We start from the raw sequence: 9,408 nt of genomic DNA, 5'->3' as shown, positions 1-9,408 counted from the left end.
AGTTGTCCTTGACATTGACATGTGATTGAATATATGATCCCATTATCTCCAGATTTATCGCTCTCACAGAGGTAAAATCTAAATCTAATTTAAAATATGAATAACATCTCCTTCAAGAAGACTTAAAGTCATAATCTGAGAGATGTCCACGTAAAGAAAAAGTAGCCACCCTTTGCTTTTTTATTAATAAGGGAAATAATTCCACTAATGAACCCTGACAAAGCACACCTGTGAAGGTAAAACCATTTCAGGTGACTACCTCATGAAGCTCATTGAGAGAACACCAAGGGTTTGCAGAGTTATCAAAAAAAGCAAAGGGTGGCTACTTTGAAGAATCTAAAATATAAGACATGTTTTCAGTTATTTCACACTTTTTTGTTAAGTACATAATTCCATATGTGTTCATTCATAGTTTTGATGCCTTCAGTGAGAATCTACAATGTAAATAGTCATGAAAATAAAAAGGAAACACATTGAATGAGAAGGTGTGTCCAAACTTTTGGCCTGTACTGTATGTAGTTCCAGACAAAACCAGTAAGCAGCAACACATGCTACACACAGAACGACAAAACAGCGGTAATGCTCCCACGAGACACAAAGGAAAACACAGAGCCTAAATACACAAAGTAAATGAGAAAACAAGCAACAGGTGACACTAGGCTGGAGAACAGGTGAAACACATTAGGGCTGGGAGAACAATCAAAAAGAGGTGAAAAACATTAATTTAAACAAAATGCAAAGAGACGAGACGCACAGAACGATTCTGCTGAAGGCACAGAGACATACATACAGCTGAACAACTATTTTATTTCTCTGTATCACATTAAACTCACAAATCCACAATGTTTCCTCTCCTGGGCGTTGTTGGAAAGCACTCTAGGAAAAATAATCTCAACTACGTTTACATGCACACCAAAATTCCCAATATGACAATATTCTGAATTTGATACAGGTCGTGTAAACAGCACATTCAGTTTGGTTATTCTGAATAAGGCCTTTTTCCAAATGTAGCATTTTCCGATTAAGACGTGGGATATTCCGGTAATATTCAGGTTTTAGAGGCATCCTTTGGACATGTGTATTCAGAATATGCGTCTCAATCAATACATTTTTTTAACGTAGATTACGGCCAGTCAAAGATGTTGAGAAAAAAGCGACAAACTGTTTAAAAATACGCCAAAAACATGAAAAGAAATATCGACAAAAACTAAGCGGGCCAAAATGTATTTGTGAACCTTAAAGGTGCCGTAGGTAGGATTGTGAAGATCCAAGACTTAGTCCAAAAATTTGAACATCAACAACTTCTCAGTCCCTCCCCTAAGCCCCTCCCCCCACAAGGGAGAATGAATGCGTGTGCATGAGCAGTTATTGACACACAGTAACGATACAGATCCATATGTCCGACACGACTGAAGCGTGCTGTCGCGACGTCACACAGCCACGGTTGATGCTCCACGCCCCTGACCGGCAGCTGATTGGACGACCGCCTGATGTGGGTCTGGCTTCTCGAGAATTTCAACCGAGTGTCATGGCGGCGCGCTGAGAATACGATCTCATATTGTACTAAAATACTTTTAAAACATTAAAACATTGATCTAAAACATTTTAAGCGAGAAATAGGCCGTGCAGTTGCTGAATCTGTCTTCATTTCAGATCGACAAAGGTCAGTTTGAAAGATTTTTGTCTACTTCTACTGGATAGTCGCTATAGTAGGATAGTCAACAAATTAATTTGCATAAAGATGGGCATCGACCAGCGTTTTTTCCAATGCAGCGCCGCCTTCCCAGAATGCTTTGAGTGCACGTTGAAGTCGCTTGACGTCACCCATAGGAATAGAGGGGAGCGCGGTCGCACGGTCAAATGGATCTGTACCGTTAGACACCACCCCCCCTTGGCCCTGATTGGTGCATCTGAACAGGGAGCTGTGGATTTTTGCAAATCCCACCTCAGGCTGTAGGTGAACCCAGAGGAGATGGATTTATTTTTTAAGACCTGCTTCATATACAGTACAGGCCAAAAGTTTGGACACACCTTCTCATTCAATGTGTTTCTTTATTTTCATGACTATTTACATTGTAGATTCTCACTGAAGGCATCAAAACTATGAATGAACACAAATGGAATTATGTACTTAACAAAAAAGTGTGAAATAACTGAAAACATGTCTTATATTTTAGATTCTTCAAAGTAGCCACCCTTTGCTTTTTTTATTAATAAGGGAACAAATTCCACTAATTAACCCTGACAAAGCACACCTGTGAAGGTAAAACCATTTCAGGTGACTACCTCATGAAGCTCATTGAGAGAACACCAAGGGTTTGCAGAGTTATCAAAAAAAGCAAAGGGTGGCTACTTTGAAGAATCTAAAATATAAGACATGTTTTCAGTTATTTCACACTTTTTTGTTAAGTACATAATTCCATATGTGTTCATTCATAGTTTTGATGCCTTCAGTGAGAATCTACAATGTAAATAGTCATGAAAATAAAGAAACACATTGAATGAGAAGGTGTGTCCAAACTTTTGGCCTGTACTGTAGTTCTACTGGAACATAGGGTCAGTTTCAACAAATATGACAGAAAGGTAGTTTTATAACCTACTGCACCTTTAATTGATATGCGGGCCGGATCACAATGTGCGAGGGGCCGGATTTGGCCCGCAGGCCTCGAGTTAGACACGTGTGCTCTAAAAAAGATATTTACAGGTCTGTTGCATTAACCTGCTTTTGAACCTGTAGTCTTCTCCTAATTAAATGGAAGCATCCAAACCCCTCTTCTAATGCCGGGTGGTTGAGAAATGTCATGTTTCATTCAGAGCTAGAGGAAATGTAATTTAAAAACTGGAATGAGTAACTGTGGCCCGTTATGAAGACGATGAGTAATTCATTTCCTTTAATATTGTAATTCCTCTGGCGGTCCATCATTTTATTATTTCATACTTCAGCTGTTGGGGTGAGGGAGTCGGTTTCAGGCAGAAATATTCTTTGCACTAGAAGTCACAGCGCTGTGTGCCCTGTGAGCCGATATTCTTCTTGTAAAATCCAATAAAGATTATTCAAATAAAATAAAATAAAAAATCGAAAGCATGTTTTCAGCAGGACTGTGTGTGTTAACCGATGGAGTACGCTCGGCTCTACACGCGCCTTCCTTCCTGTTGTTGTGGTGATCCTAAACGAGGCGATATCTCACCACGGCAACGGCGGTATCCTAGCAGCTGCAGCCGGCAGCGATTGTTGGCACGGAAACAGAGCAGAAGCTTAAGAGAGAGAGAGAGAGACACAAACACACACAGACAGAGAAACAGACGGATGAGTCCTTCCAGCTCTCTGTAAATAAAATAAACGCAGGATGTAAAGTACTGAGAGATGTTCAAACACCAGAGTGGCTGTTACTCAGTCACAGCAGACTCGTATAACAGCTCAGGCTTTAATTCCAACGTGTATATAGACGGTCATTTTGCTCTGCAGGCTGCAGATTATTAATCACAAACATTAAATGAGACCAATGGACCTTTTTCCCAGCAGACATGTTGACTTGTCCTAGTAGGAAAAGCACAGCTGAAACTGATAACCTTAACGATGGCTCAGTTCCATCAAGTGTCCCAGTAAGATATTTCAGTGAGTCAGCATGCCCAATACCAGGACCTCTCCTAAGTGGAATGCAGCCATCAGTAATGGTTTAATACCAGGGCCTCTCCTAAGTGGAATGCAGCCATCATTAATGGTTTAATACCAGGACCTCTCCTAAGTGGAATGCAGCCATCAGTAATGGTTTAATACCAGGGCCTCTCCTAAGTGGAATGCAGCCATCAGTAATGGTTTAATACCAGGGTCTCTCCTAAGTGGAATGCAGCCATCAGTAATGGTTTAATACCAGGACCTCTCCTAAGTGGAATGCAGCCATCAGTAATGGTTTTGAATACACCTGTGCTTTTCCTACTATGACATGTCAACATGTCTGCCGTGAAAAAGGTCTATTATATGCGTTTTTTCAGGTTCATGCTTGTATTCTGTGTTTCTACTAGGGCTGTCAAAACGAACGCACTGATAACGAGTTAATGCAAATGTCTTGTAACTCCACTCATTGTTTTAACGTGCGATGAACACACGCACGTTCTGTGATTTGGGTGACTTGTAGTAGCGTAGATGAAGCAGTAACATTGTACACCCATGCTTCGTGGATGGCTTAGCAGAAACCGTAAAGTGCTCCCTGATAACATCCAGGGGATCACATACACCTTTTTTTTTTAAGAGCCACACACTTCATCTAAAGCTGCAGACACACCGACCAGACGGCCAACCATCGGCAGAAAAGCCAGTCGGACTGAGTTGGTCCAAAAAAGTTCCTCAGAGCACACCGAAGAGACGAGGCGTAATACGTATTACAGCAGTATACTCCATAACAGCAGAACCGGCAGCTGATTGGACGAACGCGTCACGTGGGGTCTGGTTTCTCCGGGAAATTCAAAGCCAGACTGTCATGGCGGCTCGTTCAGAATACGATATCTCATATTGGACTAAAATAGTTCACCGAGACATGTTTCTGAGAACATCTGAAGAGAGAAATAGGCCGTGCAGTTCCTGAATCTGTCTTCATTTCAGATCGACAAAGGTCAGTTTAAAAGATTTTCGTCAGATTTTGAGAGACTCTAGTCACGATCATCCCGCTCCCTGTTTCCTGGTTAGCTCTCCACCAATCAGATGGCTCATTTGAGTCCGACTGCCGGCAGTGCCCGCCCCAGACCTCGTCAGACTGTCCCACGGCCGATTATCGTCTCGGTGTGTCCGGGCTCTTTAAGAGACACTTCCAGTTCTGAGTAACAGGTTTTATTACTTAAATTTTTTTTTTTTAACTAATTCAGTGATCATTAAAAAGAAGCTCAAGACCCAAAAACAAACAAAGAAACAAACAAAGCTCCTTGAGCAGAAATAGATGAAGAAAGGGGTCTTTTGAATGGCGAGTTCAGTTTCAAAGCCCTTCCAGATGGTTCTCTCTCCACAAGACTGAAGTTACGAACTGAGTTCCCACCGAGGAACGTCCGGTCTCCAATACCACTTCAGCATTAAAAACTTAGAAAAATATCTTCTATAACAGTCCTTCCAGAAAAATGCGGAGTTTTTTTGTGATTGTTGCGGGGCAAAAGTCCTTGATTATGCGGCACGTTTTCTTAAAGCGCCCATATTATACTCATTTTCAGGTTCATAATTGTATTTTAAGGTTGTACCAGAATAGGTTTACATGGTTTAATTTTCAAAAAACACCATATTTTTGTTGTACTGCACAGCTCTCTCTCACTGCTGTAGATCCTCTTTTCACCTGGTTTCTGTTTTAGCTACAGAGTGAGACCTCTTTTCTTCTTCTTCTTCTGTACTATCTTTGATTGCACTCGCACATGCTCAGTAGCTCAGATGTAGAGCATGTCAGCTAGCTAGCTCCATAGAAGTAAAAGAAAGGCTGTTTCTCCACCTTCAGTCAGTTACAAGGCAGGATCAGCTGGGAGACTTCTAAATGAGGGAGCACATGGAAGTAGTTCTTTTGGAGATTATGGTGAACTTGTGTGTGTTGTAGCAGTGCTTTGCTATTGAGAACGAGGTACCATGCTAGTGTTAGCATTAGCCTTAGCATGCTAATGCTAACGCTACGAGCTAACGGTTGCGGTTAGCCAGCTCATTTCGGATTGTGACGTCACAGTCCGAGCCGATTTTGAACAGCTCCCCAGGAGACTGAAGGCAGGACACATTCAGAAACCGTAACTCACTCAAAACAGCATGGATGGATTTTTTTCAAAGTTTGTATGTGTGTGGAAGCACCAGAGACACAAAAAAACACCCTAAATACCAGAAAAAGTGTTTTTTTCATAATATGGGCACTTTAAAAAATGCGATGGAATATGCTTTATGATATTTATGCAATTTTATCTGATGAAATTGCGTGAACTTGCAAAAACTGCAGTTTGATGAAAAAGAGAAAATAAAAGTGATCCCCCCCCCAACATCCTGCTTTTCGATGATGTTCACGTCGCGTAATTACATCACTTCATAACGTTCCCATGGCAACAGGGGCTAAATGGCTGCTCTTGTGTGAAGTAAACGCAACATTTTTCAACTTTCTGCTAAGATATATTACGGGACTTTTTTGCAACGAAAATGCGGGGATTATGAAATCATCCAAGCCCAGCATATTTTGCGTGGAAATCAGCAATTTATGAGGCAAAAGTGCGGCTTATTTGAAAAAAATGCCTAATCGCATAATCAAGTTTTTCTGGAGGAACTGCTATAAAGTACACTTAGAACAGATAAACGTGCGATTAATTTGCGAATGAATGGCGAGATAACTATGGAAATGGCGATTAAATATTTTAATCGATTGACAGCACACATTTTTTAATTTAAAGTAAATCCTAGTATTTTAAATTTGCAGATTAATCGTGATTAATCACGGCCTGAGGCTGCTGCACCTGTATTCACGCTCCGTCCGTCTCTTTAAGACCCCCCCCCCCCCTCCCGAAAAAGCCCAGTCTGCTCTGATTGGTCAGCGTTTCTGGCTCTCCGTAGTCTCCGCATCTGTGCTGTGCATTAAAGTTAGTTTAATGTAAAGTACTACAGTTAGTTTAATGTAAAGTACTACAGTTAGTTTAATGTAAAGTACTACAGTTAGTTTAATGTAAAGTACTACAGTTAGTTTAAAGTAAAGTACTACAGTTAGTTTAATGTAAAGTACTACAGTTAGTTTAAAGTAAAGTACTACAGTTAGTTTAATGTAAAGTACTACAGTTAGAAAACTGTCTCGGTATGACATCATAAGGGGGAACGGTGGGAAATCTTAGGTTTTGGCTCACGGGGATTTCTTTTAGATACATTTACGTCATTGTTTGAAGCTTTGGCCACGTTTTAATATGAGCATCCAACACTGTAACATTATACATATGACAGGAAATACAGAAAAGCATAATACAGTAGGTCTCCTTTAAATTGCCAGATTCAATTGATTTGATTGAAATGCAAATCACATTCGAGTTAATTAATTACGCAGCTGTGAGCTCGCTGTTCTGCGTTTGCCTCAGTGGGGAACTGGGGGTGAGTACACTTGCATTTAGCCCTACTTGTGCCCCCCAGCGTCCCATTACGCTGTGACACAGCTGTTAGCGTTGCAGAATCAACAGCTACAATTGAGAGCTCCATTTGACTGAATTTACCACAAGTGCTGCCTCAATTTGATTTATGCAAATCCGCGACACGCCTCTTAAAAGACGGGCGCCTTTCAGCGGCTGTGGGAGGCGCGCAGACGTCAGCTGGGCTGTTTTGTCTTGTGTGGTTTCTCTATTTTAATTAAGACTTGAGATAACCTGGTTGTCGTGAGAGGCTAAATGGCTCATTTGTCCTCTCGGAGCATTTCATAAAGGAGGGAATATTCATCGAATCTGTGTGAACGACCTGCAGCCCTCTGCTTCCAGACGACAACACCAGCAGCACAAACAAAAGCACAGCGGGAATAGATGTTTAGATAATGACAGAGACATCGTTTTCCCCCCGTCGCTCTGGAAAATAATTGAATTCACACTGTTATCCTCGAGAGCTCTCGAGAGGTCACGGACACAGAGGTTTTGCTGAGAGAAAAAGACATGAAAGAAGCTTTGCTATAGCAACATCTTTGAAGGGTAATTAGCGGGTGGTTTTTCAACCTTGGCCCTATTTCTCCTATGTTTTTGTGTCTAACTGACTGATGGGAGCAACAATCTTTGAGATTAGTCCATTATTAAGAAAGATTGTTGCAGTCGGCAGCGGAGAAACAAGTTGCAATGTAACATTAATGGTCAATTTCATCCATTAAAAGTTCTGTTTTTGCCGCTGACAGACTCAGATTATTATTCTAAGTGTCTGACAACATTATGGGATGGCTCCCTGCAGAGATAGACCTTTTAGTTAAAGAGTAAGATCCTTTTAGTTTAACATGAAACAGCCCTGAAATCACCAAACCCACCAGTAAATAATCAGTAATTTAATCATCATAAGACACACTTTGCGGTCTTGGTTCATCTTTCCACTGTTCCAACAATCACCACTTTGGTTTGGTTGAAATAAACCCTTAAAGTGTTCATATTATGCTCATCTTCATGTTCATAATTGTATTTAGAGGTTGTACCAGAATAGGTTTACATGGTTTAATTTTCAAAAAACACCATATTTTAGTTGTACTGCACATTGCTGCAGCTCCTCTTTTCACCCTGTGTGTTGAGCTCTCTGTTTTAGCTACAGAGTGAGGCGTCTCACTGCTGTAACATCTTTGTTGGGAGTCGCACATGCTCAGTAGCTAGGTAAGGACTACTAGCTAGCGCTGCTAGCGGTTAACCACCTCATTCTCAATGGCAAAACACACACAAATTCACCCTAATCTACAAAATAAATTGTATAAAACTACTTCCATGTCCCTGTTCTGCAGGTATTCCACGCTAAGTGTGAAGTGCGGCCTCGTTTAGAAGAAGTCTCCCGGCTAATCCTGCCTTGTACAGGCCGAAGTTGGAGAAACAGCTAGCTGATGTGGTATTAGCTAAAGTGGTTAGCATATACCAAATGTTTCAGCCGATGACGTAGAAAGCCGTGCAGATTTTGACCAGCTCGACATTCAGAAACCGTATCTCACTCAGAACACCATGGATGGATTTTTTTTTCCAAGTTTGTATGCGTGTGGAAGCACCAGAGACACAAAATAACACATAATATGGGCACTTTAATTCACCCATTTACATGTGGAGATATGCTGGCTCTATACACGCTAAAAGTCCTGATTATTTACATGGAGTCTGGTGGAAATATGCTGGCTCTATACACGCTAAAAGTCCTGATTATTTACATGGAGTCTGGTGGAAATATGCTGGCTCTATACACGCTAAAAGTCCTGATTATTTACATGGAGTCTGGTGGAGATATGCTGGCTCTATACACTCTAAAAGTCCTGATTATTTACATGAAGTCTGGTGGAGATATGCTGGCTCTATACACGCTAAAAGTCCTGATTATTAACATGGAGTCTGGTGGAGATATGCTGGCTCTATACACTCTAAAAGTCCTGATTATTTACATGAAGTCTGGTGGAGATATGCTGGCTCTATACACTCTAAAAGTCCTGATTATTTACATGGAGTCTGGTGGAGACATGCTGGCTCTATACACGCTAAAAGTCCTGATTATTTACATGGAGTATGGTGGAGATATGCTGGCTCTATACACACTAAAAGTAGTGATTATTTACATGGAGTCTGGTGGAGACATGCTGGCTCTATACACGCTAAAAGTCCTGATTATTTACATGGAGTATGGTGGAGATATGCTGGCTTTATACACGCTAAAAGTAGTGATTATTTACATGGAGTCTGGTGGAGTTTGGTGATGGTGATTTCATGTTAAACTAA

This window comes from Perca fluviatilis, chromosome 8 (genome assembly GCF_010015445.1).
Source record: "Perca fluviatilis chromosome 8, GENO_Pfluv_1.0, whole genome shotgun sequence".
Classification (NCBI taxonomy): Eukaryota; Metazoa; Chordata; class Actinopteri; order Perciformes; family Percidae; genus Perca; species Perca fluviatilis.
Note: the sequence above shows the minus strand (reverse complement) of the source record.